This window comes from Tamandua tetradactyla, chromosome 24, assembly GCF_023851605.1.
Source record: "Tamandua tetradactyla isolate mTamTet1 chromosome 24, mTamTet1.pri, whole genome shotgun sequence".
Taxonomy (NCBI): domain Eukaryota; kingdom Metazoa; phylum Chordata; class Mammalia; order Pilosa; family Myrmecophagidae; genus Tamandua; species Tamandua tetradactyla.
Window position 1 is genome coordinate 11,752,245 of NC_135350.1, and position 17,804 is coordinate 11,770,048.

The following is a 17,804-nucleotide window of genomic DNA, read 5'->3' on the forward strand; positions in this document are numbered from 1 at the left end:
CTATTGGTGAAATTAACAAATGAGGAACAGGAAAAGGAAGCAGAAACTAATTTCATTGTTAATTCGATTCAAGATTTAAGTTACACATTTTCCTTCCCTAGATATTTTCCCAGATTTATTCATATAGAGCAATAAAATGGACAAGTTTGAGCTGCATGATCTGTCTTCACTCTAACTTTGGGGACTATGGCTGATTGAGAGTAAATGTATAAGGGGAAAAAAGACACAAATCTACACATTGTTCTCTGAACTATTAAGGAAATTGACACTTTGCATCCTAGATATTCATTTGTCTGCTGGATAATCATTTCTGGAGCACCACCTATTTCAGTGTTTGCCTTAGGAGACTCTCATGAGAAAATATAAATTGTACTATCCATGCATGTAAAAATAATTAAGAAAAACAAAATAGGCATCCTTTAAAATATTAGATTACCAGTTCTACCAATTTTACACCTTGAAGTAAGCAGACTTTTAAGTAATATATCAATGAACATCACACTTTAAAAAAATTTTTTTGAACGATGTTAACACATGTCCACTCAAGTAAATTATGTTTCTAACACTGCTATCTCATTTGTCATAAACAAGCCCATACACTCTCTCAAATGGAGAAGAGGTTTGAAGAGGCATTTGACAAATGATAAAGAAATAAACAAAAGTCCTCAAACAAGGAAAATCATACTATATGTCTGCTTTGATTTGCATGATGCATAACATATTCAATAATATGTATCTTTGAAAAATTGTTCTAAAAGAGCCACTATACTGAAATAATCAGTTGGAAATTATTGTCAGAAGCTACGTCTCTCACATCAGTATTTGATTTGCTGAACAACTTTTAAACATCACATCCTCAATGTATTTATTAAAGAACATCACCATATAAACTGCTTTGGAAATTGTGTGTTGACAAGTTTATAATTTCTTGCCTCTCTATATTTAAATTAAGACTTCAATAAATAAAGCAGTTAATGCATTTATTATTACAAGGAAATTTCTTGAAAAATTCAAGCCTTAACTTATTAAAAAATATAATAAAAGACTTTTTTGTACTTTAGTATGCAAAAATTAGATTGCTTGACCTCTCTTTTAATGACTTAATTAGCTGTACTAAAGCCCAGCTGGGCCTCTGCTGACAACATAGCTAGATATTTCAATCAAGCAGTGTTATGGAGAATAAGTAATAAATGCTACCTTGTCGCCATACAGTCCCAAACCATAGTGCACGCTGGTAATGCTAAATTTGATCAGTATGCCTCATATTTCAATTAGTCGTGGTCTGAATCACTAAAACTGTGTAATGTGTATGAATTTCTGATATCAGATACAGAGCTACAGGCTCCCACAGTTAGAAGCCATTGAGTTTGCTTTTATTAGCAGCCAATTAATGGCAAAAATCTGCATCGCTTTTAAAATTTATAACCTCTATTCCAGCTGCATCCACGGCTCCCGGTACACTGTATACAATCAGATCCGTATCACTGTCGCAAGTCAAACAGCTGCAAACTGTATTCTGTCTTCAGAAGTAAAAAAAAAAAAAAAAACCTTTTCATACAGAAGCTTTTTTTAACCTCTTAGAAGTTCTTTTCAAAGCCCAGCAGCACTAGTCACTTTGCGACAATGAGCGATTTAATACAGAGAGAAAGAAATCTACACCAAGGTACCCTCTTGGGATGTGCTAGGTTTTCAAACGGAGTGAAACCCTACCACTCCGGCACTGCACAAGGGCAAGCAAAGCCACTTCTCCTGACCAAGGCTAAGAAAATATAAACATATAAAACCTGACCCTCCTACAGAGTTAACCCATTAAAGTCTACACAGTCATTAAAACATAGTGATATCACACAAGTTGAACCCTAAGCAACTTACAAAAATTTTGATATTCAAATGTGTATGCCTGAACTTCCCCTCTATTAAAACAAGTGTGGAGATCACATTCCACCATCGAGAAACAGTTTATTGCATATCTCAGGGTTTCTAGACATTACCAGACTCCTTCAGACATATAAGACAGCAAATTTTGTCGTGGTCAGATTTAGTAGCAAGCCGCAATTGCCTTATGTATGGGTAATGCTGTACTTTCAAGATTATTAAGGGAAGAGTCCAGCTTTGTGGTACTACATATTTTCAGTTACCTTATACATGTTGTTCTGGGAAGCCTAGCATATTTTGATTTCTGATCATTAAAACATTATTTGGGGAGCGGTGTGATGGTGGCTCAGTGGTAGAATTCTCACCTGCCATGCCGGAGACCCAGGTTCGATGCCCAGCGCCTGCCTATGCAAAAAAATACATTTTATATATATTATTTGGGAGAAATAAAGTAGAGAATTTCTTCCCTAAGTCTTATATAAAATAGTTTTAAATGAATATATATTGGATACACAGTATGTCTTATATGCTCATATTTATATTTAAATATCTATATCTTTATGTAACATAAAATCTTGTAGATAAAAGAATTTACCTATAAAAAGGAGTAGCGTGAAAAAGTACTAACTGTAATTCATGGCGATAAAAATGTTGTATTAGGATAATACAAACTGCTGTCATGGCTATTTAGAAACAATAAAATCCTATTTCACAAAATTCAAGTGCTAATAACCAGCATTCTTTCTAACTGCTTAAATACTGCAGTAAGACTTATAATGCCACTGTGAAATCATAAGCTAGTACTTCAAAGGTGTTGTATCTGTTACAAATTTAATCTTCACTGCTTTGTCACAACTGATTTCATCCCAGCAGCTTGGAGATGCAGCATAACATTCTTGTTGTCCGAGACAACCTGAACCAAACTGCTAAATACCTGCTTGATGCCCAAGAAAGATTATAATATGTTACTATGGAATTCCCAAGCACCACCCTGAACTTGTGAAATTACTCTGTTCAAGTTAATCGAAGAGGAAAAGTATGCTTTACAGTGTTGACAAATTGTAGGCATTTTAATGATAGAGGCAGAAACTCTAAGCTGTATCTCACATAAGGCACAGGATTGTGCTCATTCTACTCAAAATAGCATTCTTCCTGTAATACTTTATATTTGTACGTTTTGCAATTATGAAATGTAAGTTAATACACATACGGACCTGAAGTAGTTTTTCCCTAAACGATGAAATATGTTATTTCATTAAATATCATGGATCTTAGAAAACCAATATCCCATGGTTTCTTTCTAAATACTATTTTTGTCTTTGAGACAATAGGCTCTGAAACATAGCTATAAAGCAAATGCTTTTGCTTACTCCCAGATATGCAGAGACAAACCACATGCAGTAAGAGTATGGGACACTGATGCGAACCACTAAACAGAATTTGTCTTTATGAAAATTTCCAGACAAGGAGGTAAGGCATTGACACAGGGCATTGAAATCTCCTTGTATACTGGAATTTAACGATAAAGCAGAAGGTTAAATTCAACTCTCCTGAGCCATTACAAAAATTGATAACTCTTCAGGGAGGATTTTAGGTCTGTCAACCGGCACATGGATTTAGTATTCTTATACTGTGTGTAGAAGTGTGCAAATAAACAAACACCCATTCCCCTAATAATACTGTGTGGTTTATTATCAGACAAGAAGAGCACTTTGTATTTAATATCTTTAAAAATTACAAATCCATTGCTCTTCTCATAGAAAAATATAGCTAGCTACTTCGTTTATCTGTGCTATTTAAAGAATGCTGGAAACTCTTCAATGAATATTCAATTATCGAATACTATGGTTTAAATCTACAGCCAAGAAAAATGAAAGTGTAGGAAATTATTATATTCATGATATTTCTCAAGAAAGAATTGGGAAGCCTGAAGTTCTAAAGATCACTATTCTTGATGGAATATACATCATCATTACAATGTCTCCATTAAATATGATATAAATATGATCTGTATGTCCTCAGCAAATTTAGCAGCTTAAGCAATGGCACAAGGTAACACCAAACAAATGAGAAAGCAACATAATTTTGTTTATACTGATATGTTTCATAGAATAAAATATGAATGAATCATAGTTAATGCAAAAATATGAAAACCCTGTGGCAAATCAAGCAAAAACAGAATGTATTGATTATAAACATTCTAGCCTTATTAGGAAAGAATTACATTACTTTGGCAGATTTTTTTATTCCTATCAATATTCCACTTAAAATGGTTTAATTCCAAACTACAATTGATGTAAATTTAAGCACATCCTTTTAACTAGCATGGTTGGGACACCATTAAACATATATTAAGTTGCCCATATGCAATTCACACTTGTGACTTTACTCTGCCATTCATGAATTATGCAATTATCCCTAACTCAATGGGAATGAAAGTGCATTAACTGCCCACTGTCATGTATTGTCTCTTTCTATGTCCTTGTGCACACATTTCCCCAGATCATTATTCATGGGTGCATCTATGCAAGTATAAATATACACATATAATATGGAAATAGTCACTCATGGATAAATAGGCACTAAACAGTTTTTGTGAAGATATATATACTCTATTCCACCAAACAAAAATGTTGCAATATACACCTCTCCCCTTGATGTGGATGCCACAAGATAAAGAAAATAGATACTCTCATTATGAAGTAAATAGAGGGATTTTTTTCACATACAAAGGGGAAAAGATGAAGATGTTGGTCTATAAACCTGAAACAGAGCCCTTTCATCTTTGAGAACTCTTTTTCTAGCTTTTTCCCACATTAAAAAATATTCCTTTCAGCATTGATTGAAATCTCACTGGAAAACTATTCTAAAACTATTGCACCTTGTATTTCTAATCCTCACCTTTTCTCCATGCATGTTAAGATATAATTATAATGACAGCAATTCATTTCCAGAGAGCACAATTATTTGAAATAAATAGTCCTGGGGAAGTAAAAATGTTGTGTTCTCTGCTGAATGTTATGATCATGTGGGTTATTCCAATTCTTATTGAACATCAGAACAATTTGACCCTCTCAGTATATATTCCTCAGGAAGGTTCACTGGGTTTTAGTCTGGTAAGCACTAGGAGCACTCATGTAACATAGTTTGTGATAGAGGATCTGGTAAGATTCTGATTTACATTATTTCTAGCAGAAGCAGAATATCCCCATTGAATTCATTCGTTCTAATAAAATACAAAGAATTGTATCAGATATCCAGATTTTTAATTGGTGCATGATAAAGCTTCTTTAAAATGTTGCTTCAGGCGATAAAAACAGGATTTGATGACTTAAAAAACTAAAGTAAAATGTTATTCCACAATGTAAATTTTAAATTAATTTCATTGCATAATTAAGTACCCATGTTCATAGTGCCTTAAAAAGATTATTTCAGCAACATAGTCAATTTACTGTAAATTGTAAGTATATAAAATCTAATTGGAGCATTTTTGTAAGAAAAATAATTATTCTATAGTCACCTTTGTACATTCTCTATTAATATTATTTAAAACTAAACCTGAAATAGTAAGCATTATAGAGGGATTTTATTGGCATCCTTACTAATTGCTAAGGATGAATTAAATACTTTATGTCACAGTAGGTACAACATTTTGCTGAAAACTTCAACTCTTCATGATTTTACATGCTTCTGTTTTTTTTGGTTTTTTTGTTTGTTTCAAAACAGATTCTAAAACCAATCACCTTTACTATGGCTTCATGTTTAAAAGAACCTTACATAAATCTCACTAAATATTGTCAAATATTTTATAATCAATTCAGTTGTTATATTTTGAATTCTGTTTTTTTCTCTATTTACAAATGAATTTCAGGATTCACAAATTTTATAGATATTTTGACAATATGTAGGGTGCTACTAGCTTTAATTAGTGTGACTAAAAGCTAAAATGAAAAATGTCAGTATCAGGTTACATTCAAAATCAGGAAGACAATTAAAATGAAGAGGTAGAAATATTCCACATTTCAAGTTGCATTGTTCAGAAAATACTTTCCTCTCTAGGAGAAACTTAAAAAGGTCCAAACACTGCTAAAGTATAATGTAAACATAGCACATTAATCTCTAACACACTACTTTTCTATGCACATAATTTTTGATTCACAGAAATACTTTTACCAAGGCAATAACATGCCCCAAAATAATTTTTGCATAAATGCAAGCTTTCATTTGGATAAATGCAAGTTTTCATTACTATACAATATATTCACTTACATCATAAATAAGGTGTGACCAGCAGAAGGCACTGTTACAATAAATATATACATATGGCTGTTCATTTACAAACTGGTTGGAAATTCTGATAAGAGTTTGCTAACTTTTCACAAGGCAAATATTCTTTTCATGTAAACATTAAGTTATAAAATTGTTTCATAAATGTGAAAAAAAAACCTCATTGTATTTTCTGTATAATTTTCATCTGGATACAGATTCAAATTCAAAATTTTATCACCCTGATTTTTAACTTCTCTAATTCAAAAACATAATTCTGTGGTCACACTTACCATTTTTAGCACTTCATTTATGGAATGTTGCTCTCCTGAGAAAGGACTCAGTTCCCGTTGAAGAGCCAGACATAGACTCAAGCTTCTAGTTTCATTCTTATTAACCTTTAGAGGTTTGATCATAATTTGCTAGAAGCATACAGGCATGGTCTTTTAATGGAATTGGTTGGATATTTGAAAATACCTCTAATTAAATCTCTGTCAAACATACCGCTAACAATGTTGTTTAGTTTGTGTTCGTATACAAAATCTCTTGAATGCCTCTCCAAGTTTACAAAATCCATGTTAAAGGAGCCGGCATTGCAAAAAAATGTTACGGCATATGTTTGGATTTTTGTATTTCAGAGTCCTGACTACTTTATCTGAATTACAGATTTAGAGCTTTGTTATGTGTGATAGTTATGATAATATGATCACTAAAGGCACAGAGACAGGGAGACTCAAATCCCCTTGAAAATCCCTTTCTCTATTTCCTACAGCTGCTGCAAGAGTTTAATATCTGATAGAATGATGAAAAAGAACAGGCCGAACTCCGGTTTTAATAAAAATTTTAACAGGTCTACATATAGTTATGAAAAATATTATTTGCAATGCCAATTTTTAATAAAATTTTCTTAAACCAAAGAAAAAATCCCCCAAGGGAATCTGAGATGAATGTGTTTTTCATATGTACTATTTAAGGCTCTTTAAAGGTTATGCAAGTGACTGATAAAATAAGTTCTGTTCTATACAACACAATCCTAAATGCACTTGGACTTTTGCATTTTAATCAAATAAATAAGCCAAGCTTTCGTTTTGTATATTGGATCAGAAACAAATATTATCACATTGCATAGTCAATTTTTTATTGTTAGCAATAAAAATGCATATTATTCAATGACAACTGCCTTTTAAGCAAGTCAAAGCACTGCTAACACTGACATCAAAGTATTTTTATCCATGAATGTGTGATGCTAAGAAAGAAGACATTTTTGTGAAATTGAAATTTTGCTAGTTGTGCCTTTTGTATTTGAGAAATTTCCTAAAATTTGAAAACCTATTTCTTTGTGAGATAAAATAGAGACATTAGGTATGACGAAAGAAAATTTAATTCAATCCAGGATTTAACTTCAAAACTTATCAAGATTCTCTCCATAACCTAAAAACACTTTAAATAGAGGATCTCACATTCAATTACATGCACGAATATCCTGCTTTTTACATACCTGTTCATCATAATAAAACCGCCTAGAAAACAAAGTTATGAGAAAATTCGCTTATACCCTCAGAAGACTCTCTATGTTCACAAAGAACAAAAACAAAGTGTTTATAGCAAACACCAGAGACATGTTAACCTACTGATCTAATCTGTACCAACTGTAAAATGGGATGGCTCTGCAATTGCCGAAATGCTGGACACAAACAACAGGTTCAGTTTTAACCTTAAAACGTACGGATTGCTTTTATCGCCATTACCAACCAACGCATTCTAATCAAGCACTGAGTTTTCTTGCAACACTACCTTTGTTTCTGAAACTTTTTTGAGTATGAAAGGAAGACTACTACCACACACCATGTATATCAACATTAAAAAAAAAACCTTGATAAGATGACTTTTGAATTAAAACTGGTTAGACTGATACTGGTTAACCATTCTATTCTTCATAAAGAGGTCTGCAAACTGTAACTGTAAAGAACACTCTTTATTTTATTTCTAAATAAGTATTCACTTTTGAAAACACTACATCTATTATGCACAGAAAAGAGGAAAGTAAAACATTACCGATCTTATTACTAAAGATTGCGAGGTGGAATATTGTGCCCAATTCTAAAGCTTTTGGCTCTCTTGTACAGTTTATGACAGGAAATTGACAGCTATTGGTCCGTGCCAATTATAATCCTACCATTTAATGACTTTTAGAAAACCAACTTTTGCAATTTTGAAATCAAATAAAAATTGTTGGTCTAACTTTTTCACTTGATATTTTCCACTGTACTTTTAGTCAAAAGACATTTTTTGAATGGAGGTGGGGAGCAGTGACCTTAATCAGGGGATTTGAGAAAATTTAGTGGAATCAAGGTAACAAGAATGAATGAAAGAATAATTTATTGCTGTGACCATTCCCCACCCCCTAGATTTCTATATTGGGATTATGGAGGATTATCTCCAACCAAATCCTACTTTTCAGATCCCTGTAGACATCCTTGATAAATTCTATGAATAGGAAAGCAAATTTCTGAGATTATACCTGAAATGCAAACACTTGCTCATAAAATCTATGGATGAAAGAAAGCGTTTGGAGGAAAAAAAATAAAAAGGAAAAAAAAACACTCCACTAAGAAGAGCTTTGCCACTAAATTAAGTATCTAAAATTTTCTACTAATAGTATTTTGTGCCATTTTAAGAAATACAGTGGGATGTTTAGTAAGACATTGCTTTGAAATTATATGGTAATTTCCAAGGTACCAGTTTAAACATGCTTTGACTAAATTCACATTCACGAATATTATAAGATTTTATAAAGTAAAAACTGAAAATCTTAGTTTTTCCAGAAAAGTTCCAAAGGCCATCCATATGAGAACAAACATCCTTAAAATAAGAAACAATCTTATTTTTCAGTATATGTTCAAGTCTTTAACGGAAGTTCTAGTAAAAAACTTAACAGTTCCATGTGGCCTTCAAACCAGGTATCCTCGGTGCATCGAAATATCTATCTAAATAGGCCTATTTTTTACCAAATGAAATAAGGTATTTACTAAGATATTAGCTTAAAACTTATTTTTACCTTTCCAGAACAAGAAACTATTTTCTACTAGTACCTTCTCCTCACTCCCTCACCAAAATACTTTGTTCAAATACAGATAAATGAAGTTAGTTACTTTAATTACATGCTTAAACTTGATAGAAAATTAGATTATAAAAGTATATTTCCCACTGAGGACAGATACCACAATCAAAAACTACTAATATTCTCTATACAATTTATGAATAATTACTTTAAAATATAATTTAAATACTGTTTAACAGGTGTAGCTCACATAACTCAGATTACCTGAAACTCATCAAGAATCAGTACATTGCTGTTAGTTTCTTGAATTAGAAGCTTATCTCTTCCCATTTAGAATATATTTCATCTAATAAAGTGTAAATTCTGAGATTAGTTTGACAAAATAAACTCAAAAATAAAAGCTAAGAATGTTCATCAAAGTATTTCTAAAATTCGAAACAAAAATCACCTCCAAAAGCAACAACTTTAAATAACACAATTATTTTGGCTTTATACATATAGTGAAATACTTAAAATTATTTGTCTTAATGATTAAAAGAACATAAATCATACCCATACTATTTATGCAATACCTTCATTCAAAGATCAGTACATAACTCTGTATTTTCCTCCAAATTCTACTACAATGTTTAGCTTGTATACTCTGAGTTCAAGATCCACACAGCCCTTTAATAACAATAACTTTAAAACACGGGTGAAGAAATATGAGGTCCTTTTTCCTCATATGTGTTGTAATTTGTCATTTAATGTGCGTTTATGTGTGTGTAGAATTCAACATATTGAAAAACGCAGCATTTAGTAAAAATGTTGATAATTACCTGAACAGCTAAAATTGTTCATTTTATTATGGAGGAAGTAGATCCAAATATCAATCTCTAAAGTTATTCCATTACTTACCTTTCATGAACTTTTAAATAGTTTCCATAGAAACTACTTGAGGTATTTCTATGCCATGATGACTCTACTCATTGGTCAAATAGGAGCTTTTTAAGCCTGACCCATGATTTTTTCCCCTAAAACTCAATGATCGAACTAATCACATTGAATAGAATATTTATGGTATACCTACACAATATTTTAAATAGAAGCATATTTATATTTTTAAAGTGTAGGAGAAGGGGAGAAAAAAAGCATCAAATAACACCAGTTTTTCTTTTACTTGGAATTTATCGAGTATTACCCATTTGTCTATATTCTCATAACAAATTATTGTGAATTATAAGATTTGCTATAAATTATTGCATTAATCAGTAGTTCTTAGCTTTGAATAATTTCACTGGCCTTGCTATAACTGAGGATCACATTTTGTCATTAGTTATATCTTTCTTACTTCATCAAATGTGTCTTTAAATCTTGGAAAATTGTCTTTAAGATTTTCAAACACCAGGAGTACCTGAATGAACAATTTTCCTCATCTTTTATCTGCTAAAATAAGACCACCAGACAGCCTTTCTTTAAGAAAGCCAGATGACTTGAAAAACAGATAAATTAGAATGTGATTTTTCACATCACAAAAGAATCCACAGATATCTTGTAAATAGGGAGCTCCCTATTTAAGTGTTTGTTTACAGATCATTAACTACTTGACGAAGAGGCTACAGGGGTAGGAAAACTTAGAGCTCAAGTACTGGGAGATACTACTAATCGGAGTTCAATCATAAATGAAGAAAATAAAGCATCCATTGGGCATATAATATGTGTGTGTGTGTGTGTGTGTGTATATATATATATATACACATATATATGCAGTGCAATATGTATAGGTATATGTCTAGAATGTGTGATTATGTGTATATGCATTCATATTATATATATATATATATATATATGTTTTGTGGGTGTTTATATATACACATATATATTTGAAGAGACAACTTTAACAAAGAGTAAGATCACGTATAAGCCGACTTGGTTTCCTTAGTTTGTTTTAGAGACTTACAAATGATTCACTGATTTTAAAATGTATGTGGTTGTAAAATACCTCCAGTGATAGATTATAGGAAAGCTTTCAGGCTTTATAGGTGTGCCGTTGTCACATTCCTAATTTTCTTCTACAAAGTAACTGCATTCTTTTTACCACAACAAACTTACTAAATTCTTACTGTGAAAAAGATGATTTCTTGAACATTTAAAAAAAATAGCATTATTCATATAGAGACAAAATATGGTTTTAAGTGATATCTTTTATAACATCATCATTGATATGTTACTGATACAGATTTGCTACTAGAAAATATTAAATTATTGTTTTGTTTTTGAGGATGGTGGATCTCAAGCCAGTAAAAGATGTTGCTATCAAGGCTTTTAAAGGTAAAAAAGTTTTGTAAAAAGCTCTGTCTTTGGTAGATGTTCCATCTCATATTAAATTGTAGAAGAAAAGAAAACTCCAGATGGGCGGAGACAAAGTTTAAAGCACACAAATTCATACTAAATATCCTCATGGTTTACTGTTGCCAAATGCAAGCATTGCTTTTTATTATTAACTGTTAATGATAATCAATCTCTTGTGGATTAATAGATAAAAATCGAAATTGTCCTAGAAAATGAATAGCAAATAAGGTTCGAAATTTAGGTTCTCTCGGGTTTCCTTAACATAAGGAAAACAAGTCTTGAGATTTTACAATTTCTCCTTTTAGTTATCGAGACGTATTCACATTCCTTGGCTTGCTTTTCTCAATCTCCAGTTTACTGCAGCTGCAGAAGCACATATTGACAGCTTCCTGCATGCCTAGCCCTGCGCTAGGCAGTTGGGCAATAAACTGTACACACGGCTGTTGTCACCTTCAGCAGTTTACCACAATTGTTCAATATTTTAGCCTATATAATCATCATTCACTTTTTAATGGTATCCTAATAACAACTTAAACCTTGTTAGATTCCTGAAGTAAATACAAAAACTTCATGGCTTGCTTTTAAACTTTGATCTTCGCACCCAAGTTTTATTTAGGGATCTTAAACCAGTGTAGGCAAACTAGAATAAAGAGAAGTTTTAATGCACCATTAATTTTAAGTATTCCTTAAAATCAATTTTCCACCCACATTTTAGAAATACATTTAAATTGCCAAAGTTTCTTATTTTGAAGACAAAATAAAATACAGTACAGAAGGGAGTTGCCTTTTCTTTCAAGTAAGTAAATGAACATATTTTTTCACTTGCTTTGAAGTTTAAGTCATGATATGTCGTTTAGATTTGGGGATGGGGGTTAAGGAAAAAAGCAGAGTTGTTCAGAAAGGGAAGAAAGTGTAGTACGGAGAAAAGAAAAACAAGTTTCTTATTACAGCTAAATCATTTCAGAAAAAAAAGAGAGGTGGATTTGGCAGTAACCACTAAGTCAAGGTATAATACACCCAAAAGACAATATAAGACAAACACACGTATTAAAGGTGACACACTTCAAAGCCAGAAAACAATTCATAACATTCTAAATCTTTCTTACTGCTCTTTTGGAATAGTTTCCTTTATTTCACCATCATTCCATCTTGACATTCCATCACAGTCCAAGCATTCCATGCAAATAACAGTATGTGTCACTAAATTAAAAATAGGCAGTATATATTCAACTACTAACTACTAATATATTCAACTAGACAGTATATATTCAACAACTCTATCAATCATGCAAAGCATGAAAAATTTGGATTTTTGAATAAAATTTTATTCTAGGTGCTTGTTTCATACTAATAAAATAAATGCAATATGTTTGGGCACATAGATCAACTGTTTGAGAGCCTCTGAATACTTTTCTCCTCCTAATACCTAGACATATGCATAAAGAGTATTGATATATTTTGGATATTTAGGAAGTCCCTTATGGGGATGACAAATGTAATTTTAAAAATGACTTATGCATTGATGACCACATAAGAATTTAAAAAAAAAAAAAAAAGATAGGCTAACTAGTCTGGTTTGAGCATGTGTGAGGTAAAATAAAGTTAAATGTTCCTTTAAAAATATATACCAGGAAGAAACATTTTGATGTGTTTTGCTTTTGCCATTGGTTTTGGTACAGTTTTGCAACGCCTACTTTTCACAGTAGTTGTGCTCACTGTAGTAAAAGTCCTGGATTCTCCTGAGGACTGTATTTTTGGGGATGCTCTGAATTCTGAGACGTGGGTGTAAGCCTATGAGAAGAGAAAGAAATCCCCAGAACCTGCAACTGCAGATCTGCAGTCCCTCCATCCAGGTATTCTAGGTGGTAGCTCAAAGTTACTGGAATAAATGGGTAGAGAAATGAATCATTCTTTAGCAAACTGGCAAAGACATTTTTCAAGCCTAGGAGCTCTGAGATGTAAAGAATCTCTAATCTGATGATTTTAAAAGAAAATTTCTAGTCTCAAACACAGTGTTCTAGTAAGCAAGTTTATTTAAAATTGATATTGAAAAGATACGGTCATTGTTTACAAAACAATTTCACATGCTGCGTGATTACCTGTGTTTGAAATAGGACTCACTAAAGGTATAAAACTAAATTATTTTCAAATGAATTTTAAAGCTTTTAAAAATAAACATGACATACAAGAGCTCACATTTATTTCTCAAAAAATGCATTATTTCAAACAGCCTTACTTGAATTACCTCCTCATTACATTGCACAAAATAAATGTTATTAAAAATACTTTTAAAATGTGTTGCCAGCTGAAGATGAACTTCAAAAAGTAATAAGGCATCTTTTATTAAAAAAAGAAAGTAGATTTCATTTTATAGTATCAGCCTTGTTCTATGTCATAACAGATCTGTTGGGTTTTATTATAAACCATTCTCTAAAAGCAATATATGTGACAATGTTAAAATATGTGTGTGTCTCTGAAGTGGTGGCATAGGCAGTGAGAAACTGAGGCACCAGAAAAAGCCAAATAGTGATTTTGATATGTTTTTCTAGAGACTGTTGTATATTTTTTTCTTCTTAAAAATATGCCTTATAACTCTGCACAACCAGAGGGAGGAAAAATGCATTTTCATTCAGAAAAAAAAATATGGTGGTATTATTTGTTTTTATATCATGCATCAGATGAATGCTAATGTTTATTTTGAAGGAAACAGAATTCAGGAAAACTTTCAAGGAGATGTTATTCTTGATTTAAAGATAAAATTCCATTATATCAAAAATATTAACAATACATATTCTTGACTTCTAGCTAGTAAATCGTTAGTTTCTAAGAAGTAAACGAAGCTAGTTGTTCAACTGAAGAATATATTTAACTTCATTACAATTTAATTATTTCCTTAAAAAGTTCCTTGTTTTTATTTCCAAATTGCCAATATATTAAGGAAAACACATTCATGAGTTTTTTGAGACATCAACTTTGAATCTTTCTTAGGAAAACATCTACTCTGAAATTTAAATGGCTATTCAGTGTCTGCGAAAACTTGCCTCAGTGAATACTAAGGGCACAGTGATGTCAGCTGGTTCGATGATTTTAAAAATGTTACCAAAATAAGATCTAGATAAGTCAGTGCTTCAAAATTACTGCAATTCCACATGGAAACTTAAAAATGTCCTATTTTGGAAACTATTTCAAAAATGGGGCAGAGGGAGAGAGATGGTTGCTGAGCCAAATGAGGATCAACTAGGCGAAACCACAATATTCAGTGCAACTGAGCTTGTTATAAAACATCATGTCTTTTCTTTTGCTGTGTATAGTGATGTGGAAAGCGGTAACTACAACAAATCCTGTAACACTATCTTTCAACAGGAGACAGAATCTTTCCAACAGAAGCAGAATTAAAAGATGAACTTTTGAAGTGTGATTGACAGATTGGTACATGGATTTAGAGAGATTGTAGATAGATAGAGGGATGCATAGAGAACTGGATATGAAAATATGCTTAAAGTTTTCTTATATGTTGAGCCAGTGAGTTCTTATCTTCAATTGCTTTTATTTTCTTTCTCTTCCCATCTAACAATCCCCTCCTCATCATGTCGCTTTTCCAAGAACTTTGGTGATAACTTGAACACGGAGAAACTGAGTTGGACAAAGAAAGATATCTGAAACTATTGGCTACTATCTAATTGTTCAAAATCCAGGGCAGCTATGTGTATTTTTGTAAGAACTCTCAATGAGATTTGAGCCATCACTAAGGATGTGGCTGTGCCTGTCACAAATAGTTGGCTCGCAGAATTTTCACATATTAACTCGTTATTATAGGATCCTCCCACTATGCCCATTTGTTCCCACATTTGTCTCAACACTAAAGAATAATATTACTATATTTACATTATAAATGTTTCATGGAAATCAATCTTGACCAAATATTCATAAAATTTCTTCAAAGATTTCAGAAACTACTTTTATTTTACCCAACTCTCCTCTTATAAAGGAAAAAAAACTTGAAATATATATGTACACGTACAATGATAATATATGCCTAGTTTGTCTATCCTTATTTATTTATTTTTTTAACATGGGCAGGCACCGGGAATCGAACCCGGGTCCTCTGGAATGGCAGGCAAGCATTCTTGCCTGCTGAGCCACTGTGACCGGCCCTATCCTTATTTTTATTGACTTTTCTCACAGACCCACAAAAGCTTTGAGAAAACTAATTTGATCATCACAGAATGACCTGTTAATTGACCTGTAAAAATTCACTTTATACAGTCGAAGTTTTTTCATCAAAATCATCACCATGATTTGAAACCAAATATTGCCTTGGGGAAATATCTTCAGAGACATGCTTACAACAAATATTCTTGAGCATTATATTCTAAGGTTTAAGAAGGAGCAGTGATGTGGAAGGCAAAACGTCAGCAAGGTACACCATTTTTGTTTTTTTTTCTCTTTAAATAGATGAGCCATTTGGGACTAAAAGGCAACAGGCAAATCATGATTTGCCAAGAGATTCACCTAAAAAGTTGATGAGGCACAAAATCTCTCAGCTTTACTTTGTTAAATACACAAACAATGGATTACTGTGAAAGAAAAATATGTGGTGGGAGAAATTATGGTTAGCCAGGCAAAATGCTGAAGGAGTTACACACATCATAACCTCATTTTGGGTGTGTTTTTCTTGTAAGATGATGGTAACTCTTTTGCCAATATATTTTTCTAAACATTTAAGATTTTAAAACACCTGCATTAACCTATGGATATTTTTCTATATAGAGCCATGAATGTTGATCAGAATTAGTACAAAATGTATCAGAAAATGTCTATCATCTATAATATGAAACTGCATTTCTTTTCTTTTGAAGTACCAGTATGGGAGATTATATGCATGAACATGCCACCGATTATCTGTTATTTTTCAAAAGGTTCAATATGCGATATGCTTAGATATAACAATGTTAATTGAACTGTATTCTGGATTTATATATATGTCTAAATATTTAAATCATGGTACCCTAAAATGAATATCAGGAATTCTTCTGAAGATGGTGGTCATCTAACATACACAGAAATGGATGTTCTCTCCCCCTCTCTTCATCTCAGACTCCCTTGCAAAGGAGTAGCATGGGGTTACTTAGTAGTGGATGATGAGTTCTCAATGGATATTCTTTTTCCTTGCCTTTTCTGTCCTCCCAAGAAAACATTCTAGAACTTTGGAATAATGAAAATGTTCTAAAACTGATTGTGGCAATAAATACACAACTCTGTGACTACACGGTGAGCCATGGCTGCTCACTCTTGACAGAGTGGATGGTGTGTGACTATATCTCATTAAAACCACTTTAAAAATTATTATGATTGAATTTTATCTTCAAATTCTAGCTGTATATTACGGTAGTGTTGAACTTGTGCTCCTCATGGTTGATGATAATAATCACCACTTACATATCGCTTTTTATCTTCAAAGCTCTTTATAAAAATTAATTGAGGGAAGTCAATTCAATTTTTAGGAAAAGAAAATGGTACTTGAATGGCACCTATATGAAGAACGGTCGATACATTTACATAACAAGTGTTATACTCTTTAAAACCAAGCGTCAGGATCCTGGATGTCATTTGCTTTGGTACACTGTAAAATAGGATTAATAATTATTATAGCTTAAACAGACACAGAGATCAACGAGTTCAAATCTACCACATATTTTCCAGATGAAGAAACAAGGGCCTGAAAGTTCAATGAGTGGCCCAAGATAACACAATGAATCAGGGTCAAGGCAAAATTTTTTACTAATAATAAATTATTGCTAACATTTATTGAACTCTTACAATGTGCCAGGCACTGAACCAAGTACTTTGTCTGGATTAGCATGTTTAATCCTCTCAACACGCTATGAGAATAGTACAAGTTATCCAAGTTCTAGAGGGAGGGAAAAGCGAAATTTCAAGCCCTTAAGTAACTTACCCAAAGCCTCACAGCTGGTCAGTAATAAAGGCGAGATCTGAACAGAGGAGGTCTGATTCTGCAGTAACTGCTCTCAACCTCTATGCTATTCAAATACACAACAAAAATGATTGATGTTCATTCTTAAATAATAAAAATAATTTTCTGCCCATTTTTCATTGTATTATTTATATATAAGCACATGCAGCTGTGCAATCTCTGACATGAAGTATTAGTAAATATCCATATTTACTAATTTGAATAATGGCTCAAATGAAACGTAATACATTGAAAAACAATAAAATAAAGGCAATTTGGCATGATTTTAACATCATC

General features: G+C 32.2%; 1 long non-coding RNA gene across 1 annotated transcript; it reads right to left on the reverse strand.

Annotated features, from left to right (window-relative positions):
• Positions 1 to 1,363: 1,363 nt before the first annotated feature.
• Positions 1,364 to 16,706, reverse strand: LOC143668437 (uncharacterized). Its single transcript, XR_013168443.1, has 3 exons — positions 16,542 to 16,706; positions 2,241 to 2,280; positions 1,364 to 1,520 (listed from the first exon to the last, which is right to left on the reverse strand). It is a non-coding gene; the product is annotated as an uncharacterized LOC143668437 (long non-coding RNA).
• Positions 16,707 to 17,804: the final 1,098 nt, after the last annotated feature.